General features: G+C 44.1%; 1 long non-coding RNA gene across 1 annotated transcript in view; it reads left to right on the top strand.

The window, feature by feature from the left end:
- The window catches only part of LOC132391146 (uncharacterized), a 37,120-nt gene that overhangs the window by 3,028 nt on the left and 19,973 nt on the right, over window positions 1-14,119 (top strand). Inside the window, exons 2-5 of the long non-coding RNA XR_009511095.1 lie at window positions 9,035-9,140; window positions 10,985-11,034; window positions 12,463-12,864; window positions 13,408-13,556. This is a non-coding gene — a long non-coding RNA (uncharacterized LOC132391146). The remainder of the gene's footprint in view (window positions 1-9,034; window positions 9,141-10,984; window positions 11,035-12,462; window positions 12,865-13,407; window positions 13,557-14,119) is intronic.

Here is a 14,119-nt window from a genome sequence, read left to right as displayed (position 1 = left end):
CTTCCAGTGTTCTTATCCAATCAATTCTGGCTAACTCTTCTCTCATGCCTCTGCAATTCCCTTTACTCCACTATAATAGGATACATCTGACTTTAGCTCCTCCTTCTCAAATCTCAGGGCGAATTTGATCATATTATGATCACTTTCCCCTTAGGGTTCTTTTACCTTAAGCTCTCTAATCAATTCTGGTTCATTGCACAACACCCAATCCAGAATAGCTGATCCGCCAGAGGGCTCAACCATGAGCTGCTCTAAAGATCAATCTCATAGAAATTCTAGAAAATCCCCCTCTTGGGATTGAGCACTAAGCAGATTTTCCCTATCTAGGTGCATATTGAAATCCCCTATGACTATTATAACATTGCACGCATTTTGGCACGCATTTTCTATCTCCACATCCTTACTACCGCTTGGGGGTCTGTGTATAACTCGCATCATGGTCTTTTTACCTTTGCAGTTCCTTATGATTCACAATGATTCAACACCTCCTATGTCATCTTCTTCTAAAGATTTGATTTCATTTTTTACCAACAGAGCCAAGCCATGCACTCTGCCTACCTGCCTGTCCTTTTGATACAGAGTGTATCCTTGGACGTTAAGCTCACAGATATAATCTTCTTTCAGCCATGAATTAGTGAGACCTACAACATCATGCTGTACCTGCCAATCTATAACTGTGCCACAAGTTCACCTACAGTATATTATACAGCACACATTCCGATATAGCATCTTCAATCCTGTATTCTCAACTTTCATTGCCTTTTACATTGCACCTCATCTGTTGACTGCAATTTTGCCTTATCATCAGCCTCTCCTTGATAAGAGTCTCACCACACACGGCCTTTGTTTGCAAACAAACTACCTCATCCTCAACACTATCACTCCAGTTCCCATCGTCGTCGAGTTTAAAGAGATCACCACCTCTTGCGGTGGATGACCAGGACATCTACGTGTCTTGTCGGGATCTTAGTGCTCCACCAGCGCCTGCTGGCCGGCCTTCTTGACCGTTGGACCATTAATCGGTCTCCTCCGCTCAATCTGCCAGGGCCAGACTTCACACTCTGGGACAGGCAGATCCCCTACCTCACCGAGGGTCCAAGACCAGTCAGCTACCCTCACCTGGTTTGGCCCGTCTGACGAGACGGTTTACCGGGGTGTGGCCGCTGCGCGTGTTACAGCTCCTTGGAGCCACAGGTGAGAGCTGAGCGCCAGGTGGGGACCAAAGGTGGATGAGCTGCCCTGAAAAAGGGCACGGTAGGCCCCCCACCAGAGGTGCTACCCCTCCCTAGACAGCCCATACACCCCAAACTTAGTTTAGGGTGGTGTATACAACTTTAAGATGTTAGCGCTGGCATTAGTCCGCATGTGACACCCCTGCCTGTCCTGCATACAACTGGCTACTGCTGGGATCAGTGTACATCAGCACCTGCTGTGAATTCTTGTGCCCTTCTCATAGTAGAGATGGCAGACTCAGGTCACAAGTGCAGTTCCCTTTTAAGAAAGTAGAAGTTAGGATGCTGCGGTGGTCTACGGGTTTGATTGAAATACAAAAGCCTTCGACTTCCACTCTGACAATCCTACTGGCAAATGTGCAGTCTCTGGAAAGTAAAAGGCCCCTGAGCATGATTGCTGTACTAGGGAGGCATCAGGAACCGCCATGTACTCTGCTTTATGGAAACCCAGTTCACACCTGCAATTTCGTACGCAGTGCTGCGGTTGGGTGTTTTCACCATTCTCTGCAAAGACAGGGCAGTTCTGTCTTTTAAAGGCAGAGGAGGTGGAGTACTGTGTGCTTTATGATTAATTCATCCTGGTGCACTAACATGGCAGCTCTGTCTCAGTCTTGCTCGCCTGACGTGGAACGTCAAGCAGTCAAATGTCATTCAAGGGAGTTTTTATCTACCAAAGGAGTGTTTCACCATCATCCTGGTAGTGATATACCATCCACCTCAGGCCAACATCAGGCAGGCGCTGGAGGAACTGAGAAACGTAATCAGCAGGAATGAAACTGTGCACCCCGATCATCGTGGGAGATTCCAACCAGACCAGCTGAAGGAAGTCTCTGAACAGCAGTGACCAACATATCACTTGTAGAACCAGAGGAACCAATACACTGTTAGGCCACCATCGAGACTGCTTACCGTGCCATCCCGCGCCCACACGTTGGAGGTCCGATCGCCTGGCTGTCCTTTCAATCCCAGCGTATAGGCGGTGATTAAAGACCGCAGTCCTAGTGGAGAGAACCAAGAGTGTACGTGAGGCAGAGGAGCACTTACAGGACTTCTTTGAGTTGGTGGACTGGATAATATTCAGGGAATCATCTTCGAGTCTGAATGAATACACTACAGTAGTCATCTACTTCAACACGACCTGTGGAATGAATGTGTGCATTTGAGAACATACTGAATGCACCCAAACCATAAGCTGTGGGTAAACCAAGGGATTTGGTCTGCTGAGGGCTAGATCTATGGCATTCAAGACCGGTGATGCAGATCTATACAAGGAAACCAGGTGCGATCTGAGGAAGGCTACCCTAAGAGCAAACAAACAATTCCGTTTGGGGTTAGAGATGGAATCGGAGGCACGTCAGCTCTGGCAGGGTGTGCAGGCCATTATTCTTACAAAGTGAAACCTAACATCATGAACAGCTGCAACACACACAAAATGATGGAGGAACTCAGCAGGTCAAGCAGCATCTATGGAAAAGAGTACAGTCGATGTTTCGGGCCGAGACCCTTTTCTCTCGTTTGTGATCATGAATGGCTGTGATGCTTCACTCCTGGATGAGCTGAATGCTTTTTATGCACACTTTGAAAGGGAGAATAAATCAACCCTCGCGTGAATCTCCGTAGCATCAGGTGACTCTGTGTTCTGTCCCGGCGGAGGAGGGTGGAGTGGGGGGGGGGGGGGTGACATCGGAGCCTCTTTCAAGAGGGTGAACACTTGCAGGGCATCAGGACCTGAAGGTGTACCTGGTGGGGCTCTGAAAACCTGTGCCAACCGACTGGCGGGAGTGTGTGTTCAAGAACATCTTGAATCTCTTACTGCTGCGGTCAAGTCCAACCTACTTGAAAAGGGCGGCAGTCATACTAGTGCCCAGGAAAAGCAGGATGAGCTGCCTGAACAACTATTGCCCAGTGGCACTCACATCTACTGTGGTGAAGCGCTTGGAGCGGTTAATCATGGCTAGGGTTAACCTCTACCCAAGCAAGGATTCGCTGTAATTTGCCTATCAGTCTACAGCAGATGCAGACTCACCGGTTCTCCACTTGGCCTTGGATTACTTGGACAATAGTAATAGCTACATCAACGTGCTGTTTATTGATTAAGACTCAGTATTCAACACAATCATACCCTCCGTTTTAATCAAAAGCTCCAAAACCTAGGCTTCTGTACCTCCCTCTGCAACTGGATTCTTGTCTTCCTCACCGGGAGATTACAGTCAGTGCGGATCAAAAATAACATCTCTTCCGCACTGACAGTAAACAGTGGCACACCTCAAGGATGAGTGCTTAGCTGACAGATCTACTCTCTCTACACCCATGACTGTGTGGCTCGGCACAGCTCAAGTGCCATCGAGAAATTTGCTGACACTACAACTATTGTTGGCAGAATTTCATTTGTCATTGAGGAGGTGTACAAGGGCAAGATAGACCAGCTAGTTGAATGGTGTCACAACAACAATCACGTACTCGGAGTCAGTAAGACCAAGGGATTGATTGTGGGATTCAGAAAGGGGAAGATGGGGGAGCAAACACCAGTCCTCTTTGAGGGACTGGCAGTGGAAAGGGTGAGCAGTTTCACTTTCTGGGTTGTAAACATCTCTGAATATCTATCCTGGGCCCAACATACTGATGCAATTACAATGAAGGCACAACAGTGGCTATATTTCTTTTGGATTTTGAGAAGAATTAGTATGCCACTAAACACACTTGCAAATTTCTGCAGATGTGCTGAGGAGAGCATTCCATCATCCGGTATGGAGGGACACGGGGTTGGAAAAAGCAGCCAAACATTGTAAACTCAGCCCAATCCGTTATGGGCCCAATCTCCCCAGCATCGAGGACACCTTCAAAATACAATGCCTCAAAGAGCAGGCATCCATTATCTTTAAGAACTCCCACCCAGTACTCTGGATATGCCCTCTTCTCACTTCTACCATCAAGGAGGAGGTACAGGAGCCTGAAGACACACACTCAATGTTTCAGGAACAGCTTCTTCCCCTCTGTCATCAGAATGGACAATGAACCCATGAACACTACCCCATTATTTCCTCTCCTCTCTTTTTGCAACTTACATTATATTGTAACTTACAGTTTTAATTTTTTATGTATTGCAATGTACTGCTGCTGCAAAACAACAAATTTCATGACATATGCCAATGATATTAATCCTCATTCTGATTCCGATTCTAGTATGAATGATTACCTCTTCTCACTGTTACCACCAGGCAGGAGGTACAGGAGTCTGAAGGCACACACTCAGTGATTCAGGAACAGCTTCTTCCCCTCTGTCATCTGATTCCTAAATGGACATTGAACTCTTGAACACTACCTCACTTTTTTTTATACTATTTCTGTTTTTGTACTATTTTTAATTTAACTATTTAATACACACACACACACACACACACACACACACACACACACACACACAGTGTTGGCGCATGGCCAAGTGGTTAAGGCATTCATCTAGTGATCTGAAGGTCACTGGTTCGAGCTTCAGCTAAGACAGCTTGTTGTGACCTTGAGCAAGACACTTAACCACACGTTGCTCTGCGACAACAACGGAGCCAAGCTGTATCAGCCCTTGCCCTTCCCTTGGACAACATCGATGGCGTGGAGAGGGAAGACTTGCAGCTTGGGAAACTGCCGGTCTTCCATACAACCCTGCCCAGGCCTGCAGCCTGGATACTTTTCAAGGCAAAAAATCCATGGTCTCTCAAGGCTAAGGGATGCCTATATATATATATATATATATATATTTACTGTAATTGACTTACCCTTTTTCTATATTACCATGCATTGTGTTGTACTGCTGCTGCTAAAATAACAAATTTCATGACATACTCCAATGATATTAAACCTGATTCTGAAAACACGTAATAGATACCTTTCTTAGTCACTTACCTGTCCACATACAGTATTCATCACAACATGACTTCAGCAGAGTTCAATTCCCTAAAAATTCTATGCATTAAATAAACTCTAACAAAGTCAGCTAAATTGTTGAGAGCAAACTAAATGCAATTTTAAACCTTGGGATTGAAACACCTCATCGGGGTCTTGAACCTTGGACCCTCACATTAAAAGTCTGATGCTCTATTGACCGAGCATTTCCAGTTTTAAAGATTTTTGTCTGCATTGTTTTATTATCTAATACATGTCCACAGGGTGGCAGAGCGACACAGTGACCCAGGTTCTCTCCTGACCTTTTGTGCTGTCTGTGTGGAGCTTGCTACATTCTCCCTGTGAACATGGCGGCTTCTCCAGAGTGTTCCAATTTCCTCCCAGATCCCAAAGGTTAATTGGTTACCATAAACTGTTGGTAATGTAGCTGAGAGGTGGAGACAGAGGGTGTTGATGGAGAGTTGAGAGAGGGTAGTCTAAAGTGATGTAAGGGGGATGAGTTTGCTGTCATTGAGCACAAGAAAATAGGAGCACTAATAAGCCATTTCACCCCTCAAGCCTGCTCTGCCACTCAATATGGTCAGGTCTTATCTTCCCCAGGTCTTATTTCTTCTGTACCACGGATCCTGATTCCCTCATCTTTCAAGAATTCATCTAGTTTCTCTTTAAGTACCCGCAATAGAATCCAGGAGCAAGCACAGAATTGATGGGTTGATTGGCCTCTTTATCCCTATGGTTCCAAGGTTGTCAAGCCGAGGAGTGGGAGTGGGGACAAGCTCCCACTACCTAAAGTGCTCCTCATGGCATGTGCCTCAAATAGTCTCTGACAACCAAGTCCATCTCCTGGCCTTCTCGTGTGGCTTCGCCTCTAAGCCCGGTGGAACTGTTTCTACTGACAGGAGAAGGGGCGAAGGCGGGTCCTGGCGCCTTATAACCAGTGCTTCGAGTGGATAGAGCTCGTCAGCCTGGGAAGCCAGTCCATCTAAAAAAGGGAAAGTTCTGATTTCAAACCTCCGCTGCCTTGTGCCCGTACCCACTTATGGAAAAGGCTTCGGGAGTAAACCCTGAGGACAAATCCGGAGCTGGAGTCCCTAAGGCAGTCTGACGTTGCCTTCAACCTCGTTCTGGCAACTCCTGCGACGTCACTGGTGCCAAGTTGTATCGGCCCTTGCCCTTCCCTTGGACAACATCAGTGCCGTGGAGAGGGGAGACTCGCTGCATGGGCAACTGTCGGTCTTCCATACAACCTTGCCCAAGCCTGTGCCCTGGAAATCATTCCAGGCATAGATCCATGGTCTTGTGAGACTGATGGATGGCACCACCCATGAATTTAAGAAATAATAGTTACCAAGCAATTGATCTATAGGAACAAAACTCTACCAGCTCTTCAACATGCTGAAGTTCTTATCCAACTCTTAATCTGCTTTCTGTTTCTAGTCTCTCTGCACAAGGCAACAGCTTCCCACCTCTGGTTATCTTCTTGGAAGATATTTTTCTCCAGTAACTTGAGATTTTCCCATTCCCCAATCCCAACAAGGACCTCTCTGTGGTATGGTGATATTGTTAAATCAACTTTACTATTCTACTTGTGGTCTAAACGATGATCTGCATAACAGCAACATGCCTAAGAAACAAACTTCTGCAAGAACTCAGAGCAACACGCACAAAATGCTTTTGAGTCCTGCTGAAGAGTTTCGGCCCGAAATGTCAACTGTACTCTTTTCCATAGATGCTGCCTGGCCTGCTGAGTTCCTCCAGCATTTTGTGTGTGTTGCTCAGATTTCTAACTTCTGCAGATTTTCTCTTGTTTGTGGCTGAAAGAACTCAGGCAGCATCTGTGGAGAAAAATGGACAGTTGACATTATGAGTTAGGACCCTTTATCTGAAAGGGTGTGGATATGGAGAGGCTGGTTCCTCTAGTGGCGGAGTCTAAGACTAGAGGGCATAGCCTCGGAATACAAGAACGACCCTTTAGAACAGAGATGAAGAGGAATTTCTTTAACCAGATGGCAGTGAGTCTGTGAAATTCATTGCCATTGATGGCTGTGGAGGCCCATTCATTGGGTATACTTAAAGCAGAGGCCATTTGGTTTTTGATTAGTAAAGGTATCAATGCTTACAGGGAGAAGGCAGGAGAATGGAGTTGAGAGGGAGAAAAAAAATCAGCCATGATGGAATGGCGGGGCAGACTCAATGGGTCAAAATGGCCCAATTCTGCTCCTATGCAACGCACACAAAATGCTGGAGGAATTCAGCAGGTCAGTCAGCATCCATGGAAAGGAACAAATAGTCGATGTTTTGGGACGAGACCCTTCTTCAGGACTGGAAAAGGAGGAAGAGGCCAGGATTCTGCTTCTGGTCATCCTGGACCGGATGAAAAATGAAACCCAGTCCACATGGAGGGTTTCAACCTTAAACATTGTCTGTTTCCCTCCATGAATGCTACTGTGTTCCACCAACAGTTTGTTTTTATTCGTAGTGCTGACACTGGCAGTCTCTTGTGCCTCCATTAGCATTGGTTTTCTTTACGCACAACAAGCCCTTTGGAAATTCTGGTGGATCTGTATAGAAAGTATGATCAACCTTTTAACCTATTAGATATCAGACTGCACCTAGCACCATAAGCATTCACTCACTTCCCAATGTGGCTCCAGTGCATTGCAATGTCTGTCCTGGGATTTTCCAATCGCGTCTCTCAACCCTACTGTAGGACCTCTGCTGCAAATCAGATGATGGCAACAGCAAAGGCGATTCAGACACTTCCAGTTGCTTATCCCTCTCCACGTGACACAGCAAGATCTGATTTGTTGTAAGTGCTGTTCCTTCAGTCAGTCACTCTGTCCAAACTCTGGACGTCCAACCCAAGAGCATCCTGGATATAACTTCACTGGGGCTGTAGCAGCTCAGAAAGGCAATTGGCCAGTATCCCTCAAGTACCTTTAGGAAATGGTCAACTAGAAATGCCCAGATATTATAAACAAACATGAAAGCTCCAAATCAATAAAGATTTGCAAATCCATATCCTATTTTGTCTACTTATTTTAATTCCGCTAAGATTTTAAGATTTGAGTGTTTTCTGTTCATCCTTTCTTCTAAACGTTTTCCCTCTTGTTTCTACTCGTCTCCGCGACACCCCATTTGTGTTCTATACAAGCGGAGTGAACAAAACGTCACGACTGCGCATACAATATTTTTGAAGGGTCCAGAAATTGTTCTTGAGCTTGCAAATAAACCTTAGTACTAGATTAAAATCACAACACATACAGATACATGGTATAACTGAACGAAGTAATACAAGCTAGAAAGACATTATGACACAAGCGGAACGAGTTCAATGATTTGGATCCCATCACAAGGTCGATGCAGAATAGTCAGATGCTGTAGTTTCTTCTTTTGTCCAGAGCGCGGCGCCCTTTCCTGCCGCATTGCCTTGTTTGAACCCAGTGTGGAGCCGGGTGCGTTGGTTGAGTTCTTTGGGTTGTTGCTATTTTCAGCGTGTATCGACATTAACATCTACGCATCCTGGCATTCATTACGCGAGAGCCAGTTATCGCCAACGATGCTAATTAAATATAAGTCTGACATGCCGTTCAGTCAATAATTCTGCGGATTGAACCTTTATGTGGGAGAAATATAGGCCTTGTGAAATACACTCAGTTTAACTAAAACCACAGCGGAGGGTAATTTTGATAGATTCATTTCATCAGTGGATCTTGATATTTGAAATTGTAGGAACTTAGGTCATTTGTTTTAAAAAAGATATATATATATATATAATGCAGGCATGTCTAAGGGAAATGTGTACCTGACGATCTTGCTTTTAATGCAAGTGATAAGAAATTCATCTTGTCCTTCTTAGCGCATTCAATTTCTGACAGGTCCGCTTGTAATTTCCCCAATAACAGAAAACGCAGAATTGCTCAACAGCCTAACAGCTAAGAGAAAAATGCATCAAAAACGGAGCAGCTGTCCTTAAGCTTGCATTAGAGTTCACCGGAACTGTGCAGACAGGTAAGTCAGAATGGAAATAGGCAGTAGAATTAAAGTGTTAGGAAACTTGAAGCTCAGGGTCACCTATGCAAATTCAATTTCTTCTTACTGTTCGCTGACTTTCACATGTCAGGACACGATAGAAAAGACTGTTTTAAAAAGTGACACAAGTGATTCTGCAGATGCTGGTAGTCTTGAGCAAAACACATAGACAATGCTGGAGGAACTCAGCAATTCAGGCAGCATCTGTGGTAGGGGGGTAAACATCTGATAGCTTGGGCCGGACTTTAATCTGGTCTGGAAAGGAATTGTAAGAAGGTGGGGGAGGGGAAGGAGTACAAACTGGCAGGTGATGTGAGACACATCCTTATTCTGCTTCGGCCCCCTACCGTTCCAGCCCTGATGAAAGGTCTTAGCCCAAAGCATTGACTCTGTTTCTCTCCACAGACTCTCAACTTGCTGAGTTCATTCAGGATTTTGTGTGTGTTGTTTCAGGAAAGCATTCACATCTCAGACCACATTGGTGTCGAAGAACTAATAAAGGGGTCGTCTGTTGACACTTCGCCACATTTCTAATGACTGACTTGTGGGTAAGGAACCAGGGTTTCCCACCCTGGGGTCCATGGACCTCTGGGTTAACGGTAGAGGTCAATGGCATAAAAATTATTGTGAACTGCTGATCTAAGCTAAGGACAGTAATATACTGTTAGATATGTATGTTTCTAACAATTCAATTTTTAATAAAGTAGGGACACCTTTAGTTTCAGCTTGCTTCCGCAGGCAAAGAATTCTGGTTGAAAAGGGGCCTTCAGTACCTGGAAGTCATGGTGGTCTTTCACCCTTCTGTTGAACTGAAAGTTAATATCTCCCTGACCACTCCACAATCAGGGCCCATGTCTTTGCGTTTGGTGACAAAGCAGTGGTATATTGCGGTCAAGATGGGAGGGGATAAGTAGGCAAACTACTTCAGGGGTGGGTTACAGTGTCCATGAGTTCCGCATGCCGATGTGGCGACAGCGGGTGAGATCGTTGCGCGAGGTGCCGAGGAACAAGGAGCAAGTTTTATTCCTTGCTTCCCGTTGCAGGAAGATGGCACTTTCCTTAAATGTAGAGAGCAGCTTGCTGGAAAAATTGCCATACAGTGATACTCTGTAATTTGGGATTGTTTCACAAAGTCAACAACTGGGTGTGGTTTGTGAAGCTCGCATCAAGTGTGGGGTTGTAATGTGCCCTTAAAATTTTAAAGCCATCGATGATCTGCATTATTTCAATTCTGGTCACTTCACCATCCTCATTTCCCTGCACAGGGCAACATGTTGCTCAAAGCACTGGAATTCCTTCCTTAAATCTTCCCACCTGGTTCTTCACCCTCAAATGTTCTTTCAAATGAGCCACCACAGAATAAATATTTGATCATCTACCCTAACATCTTACGGAGCCCAGCACCAAATTTTGTTCTTAAAAGTACTACCCTGAACTATTTTAGGACAATGGGTCTAATAAAAACATATACATGCAAGATGTTGTAATACAACTTGAAACAAACTTATAATTTACTGATCGGGTTAGTAAGCACATCTATTGAGGATTCAGCATGGAAGTAATACTCTCTGTTTTGGTTTTGTTGAGAATAAAGTTATTCAGGTCACCGGAGGCTTTTTTTCAAGCAAATTTGTACTGCTGTAGGAAAATGGAAGATGCTGTTTTCACTTACCACTATCATAAGAGCAGGATTTGTTATGTATGTTTGTTAATATAGGTCAGGATAACAATATCTCGGTAAAATCAAATAATTATAAGGCTTTTTTTTTGTACAATCAGAGATTGCTAATTACTTTTGATCTCCAATTTTCTTTCCCCTGCAGAGTCTGGAATAATGTTATCTCTATCAGATCCATTCCCACATCTCCTGCAAGTAAGAATCATTGAATTTCATAGAAAACTTATGAGGAAGGGCAACCTAATACTATGTCAGTACTGGGTCCTTGGCCAGGGAGTCCATGGCTTTTCAAGGCAATCGTATAATTTCCCTCCACCACATCTCCACCATATCTGCCCGCTTGGTAGGACTGATTGTACTCTCATCCGTTCAGTTCCAGACAAAATAACTGTGGCAAGACTCTTCTTGGCATAACTAAGTTCTTGAGTCTAATGCCGCTTAGGATCTCTGTTTGCTGTCTTCCTTATCTGAAGGTTATCTATTTCACACACTCAATTACGTCCATGCTGTTGTCATCAACTTAGAAAAAATACAGGGACTTCCACTTTTGTAGCATTGCCTGCCTCTGGTTTTACATCAACTTTGTTACATTTGAATCCCTTATAAATGTTTCTCAACTTGATTAATGTTCTAAGCACAGGAGATTCTGCAGATGCTGGAAATCCAGAGTAGCGCATACACAAAAATGCTGAAGGAACTCTTGAGAACACAAGAAATAGGAGCAGGAGAGCCCATCTGACCCGTTGAGCCTGCTCTGCCATTCGTTAAGATCATGGCTGATCCGGCCATGGACTCATCCCTACCTACCTGCCTTTTCCCCATAACCCTCAATTCCCATGCATTCTTCCAATTCTGGCCAAGCGAAGTAGCCTCAGTAAAGAGTTGATGTTTCGGGCTGAGTCCCCTTGTGAGTCCTGATGAAGGATCTCAGCCCACAATGTCGGCTCTTTAGTCCTCTCCATAGATGCCGCCTGGCCTGCTGAGCTCCTCCAGCATTGTGTGTATCGGTTAATGTCTTCCACCAGCCTCTGGCCAACTTTTGCATAACCTGCTGCTCTTTTAGGAAAACGCCTTTACTCTTTGCCCTGCGTTTCCTCTGGGTCCTCTATACCACAAACTGATCCTTGTCTGTAATCCCCACTCGACTTCTAAAATCTCATCCAGCCTTGCAATCACCTGCTCCCCTGAATCCTCAGTTTCTTTGACATTTGGCTCTAGTCCTCCCGTCATCTTGCTCCACCATTGGCACCCATGCCTTCAGCTGCCAAGAGACCACACTCGGGAATTATTTCCTCAGCCTCTTCATATCTATTCCTTTAAGAACCTTCCTTAAACTAACAGTATGACCAAGTTCTTGATCTTCCTCTCTAATATTGTTCTCTTGCTTGGCATCTGTTTTTCCTTAAACCACTCTGTGAAGCATATTGAAATGTTTTTCAATGTTAAATACAATGTATAGCTAAGTCATTGCTTCTTGTTGTTATATTGAATTCATATATATAAAAGTGAAATTGAGACATATGGATTGGAAGTTCTCTCTGACCTGTGAAGGAAAATGAGTAATACAATATTTATAAGTGTGCACAGGTCAACTTTAGTTCCATGTTCTCCATTTTTTTTTAGGTGAAATGACTTAGGCCACAACATGTTAAATGTTTGAGGATGAGGAAGACCAGGACAGAAATAAGGCTGCAAAAATGGAAATCACTGTTATGACATTTCACTTTGAATTGAGCCGTTTGATGCAAGTTGCTAGATTGAAGCTTTAATTGGATTCATCGCTATTTGGTCTGCTCGAAGAAATGAGAAGAACCCCCATCTGAAACCAGCAAAGCCGTTGACAGGAAATTGAAATGAAATGTGTATAAATGAAAATTAACAGATTAACTGCGGAGTTAGTGAGAAATCGAATCACATCAAAAGAAGTGGCACGCCAGAGATTACATTAGGGGACACTCAGCATGATGCATTCATTGCTGTTACCACACTCAGAGAAAATATGGGATATTTAATCTTCTATCAAAGGTTAGTAAATACATTGCTTGTGGATCGTTTATTAACTGTGTTGAGCGAATTTAAAGGATGATTATAGGATGAAGGTAAAATTGCCTGTTCACCAGGTGATAACAAACTAATAAACATTTTTTTAAAGTATTTAATACTTAGCTAACTGGATAACTCTTAGCCTGGCTTCTACTACTTAATGAGCTGCTGTTAATCTCTCTTTGTCATGCTAGATATTCCAACTTCTGTATCAGTCACAGAGCTGAACCCCTGGCAAAGTGCTGGTCACTTAATAGGAGATTGTGTTCCACTCACAAATCCTATTCAGCTGATAATTGGCCACAATACCACTCAACCACATGCCCTGAAGTGTTTGTCTTTCATCTCATGCGGGGCTCTATTCACCCAAAGCTCCTGTGAATTGTGTGTTGCTAGGTGGGCAACACACTAATGAAATTCCAGGTTTAAATATATATTAAAAAGATGTAGCTATGTATGCAAGTGCTGTTTTGTTGTTGTTTGAGAAGATATGATTCACTTTGGGTGACTGCTTTTCTGATTCAGCCTCTGCAGGACAGCAGTATACTTCCTGGCTCTACCTCCACTGCACCTGCTCCATCAACATTGCTTAATCAGAATCATAAACACAGGAGATTCTGCAGACGTTGGAAATCCAGAGCAACACACACAAAAACGCTGGAGGAACTCAGCAGGTCAGGCAACGTGTATGGAAAGGAATAAACAGTTGACATTTTGGGCTAAGACCCTTCATCAGGACAGGAAAGAGGGAGATGCCAGAATGAGAAGGTGGGAGGGAAGGGAATGAGTATAAGCTAGAAGGTGATAGGTGAAGCCAGGTAGGTAGGATAGGGGAGGAATGAAGAAAGAAGCTGGGAGGTGATTGGTGGAAGGTGAAGAGGGAATCTGATAGGAGTGGAGAGAGAACCATGGGAGAAAGAGAAGGAGGTGGTTTATTATCTGACATTGTCATGAAATTTGTTGTTCTGCAGCAATACATAACAAATTACTGTAAGTTACAATAAGAAATATATAAAAAATATATAGTACAAGAAGAGAGTAAAGTAGTGCGATGGTGTTGATGGGTTCATGGACCATTCAGAAATCTGATGGCAAAGGGGAAGAAGCCGTTCCTAAAATTTTGAGTGTGCATCCTCAGGCTCCTGTACATCTTTCCTGATGAAGGACGTGTTCTGGATGTGAACGTCCTTAATGATGGATGTCACCTTATTGAGGCAGCACCTTTTAAAGATGACCT

This window comes from Hypanus sabinus, chromosome 3 (genome assembly GCF_030144855.1).
Source record: "Hypanus sabinus isolate sHypSab1 chromosome 3, sHypSab1.hap1, whole genome shotgun sequence".
NCBI classification, from domain to species: Eukaryota; Metazoa; Chordata; class Chondrichthyes; order Myliobatiformes; family Dasyatidae; genus Hypanus; species Hypanus sabinus.
This window is presented reverse-complemented; position numbering and strand designations above follow the sequence as displayed.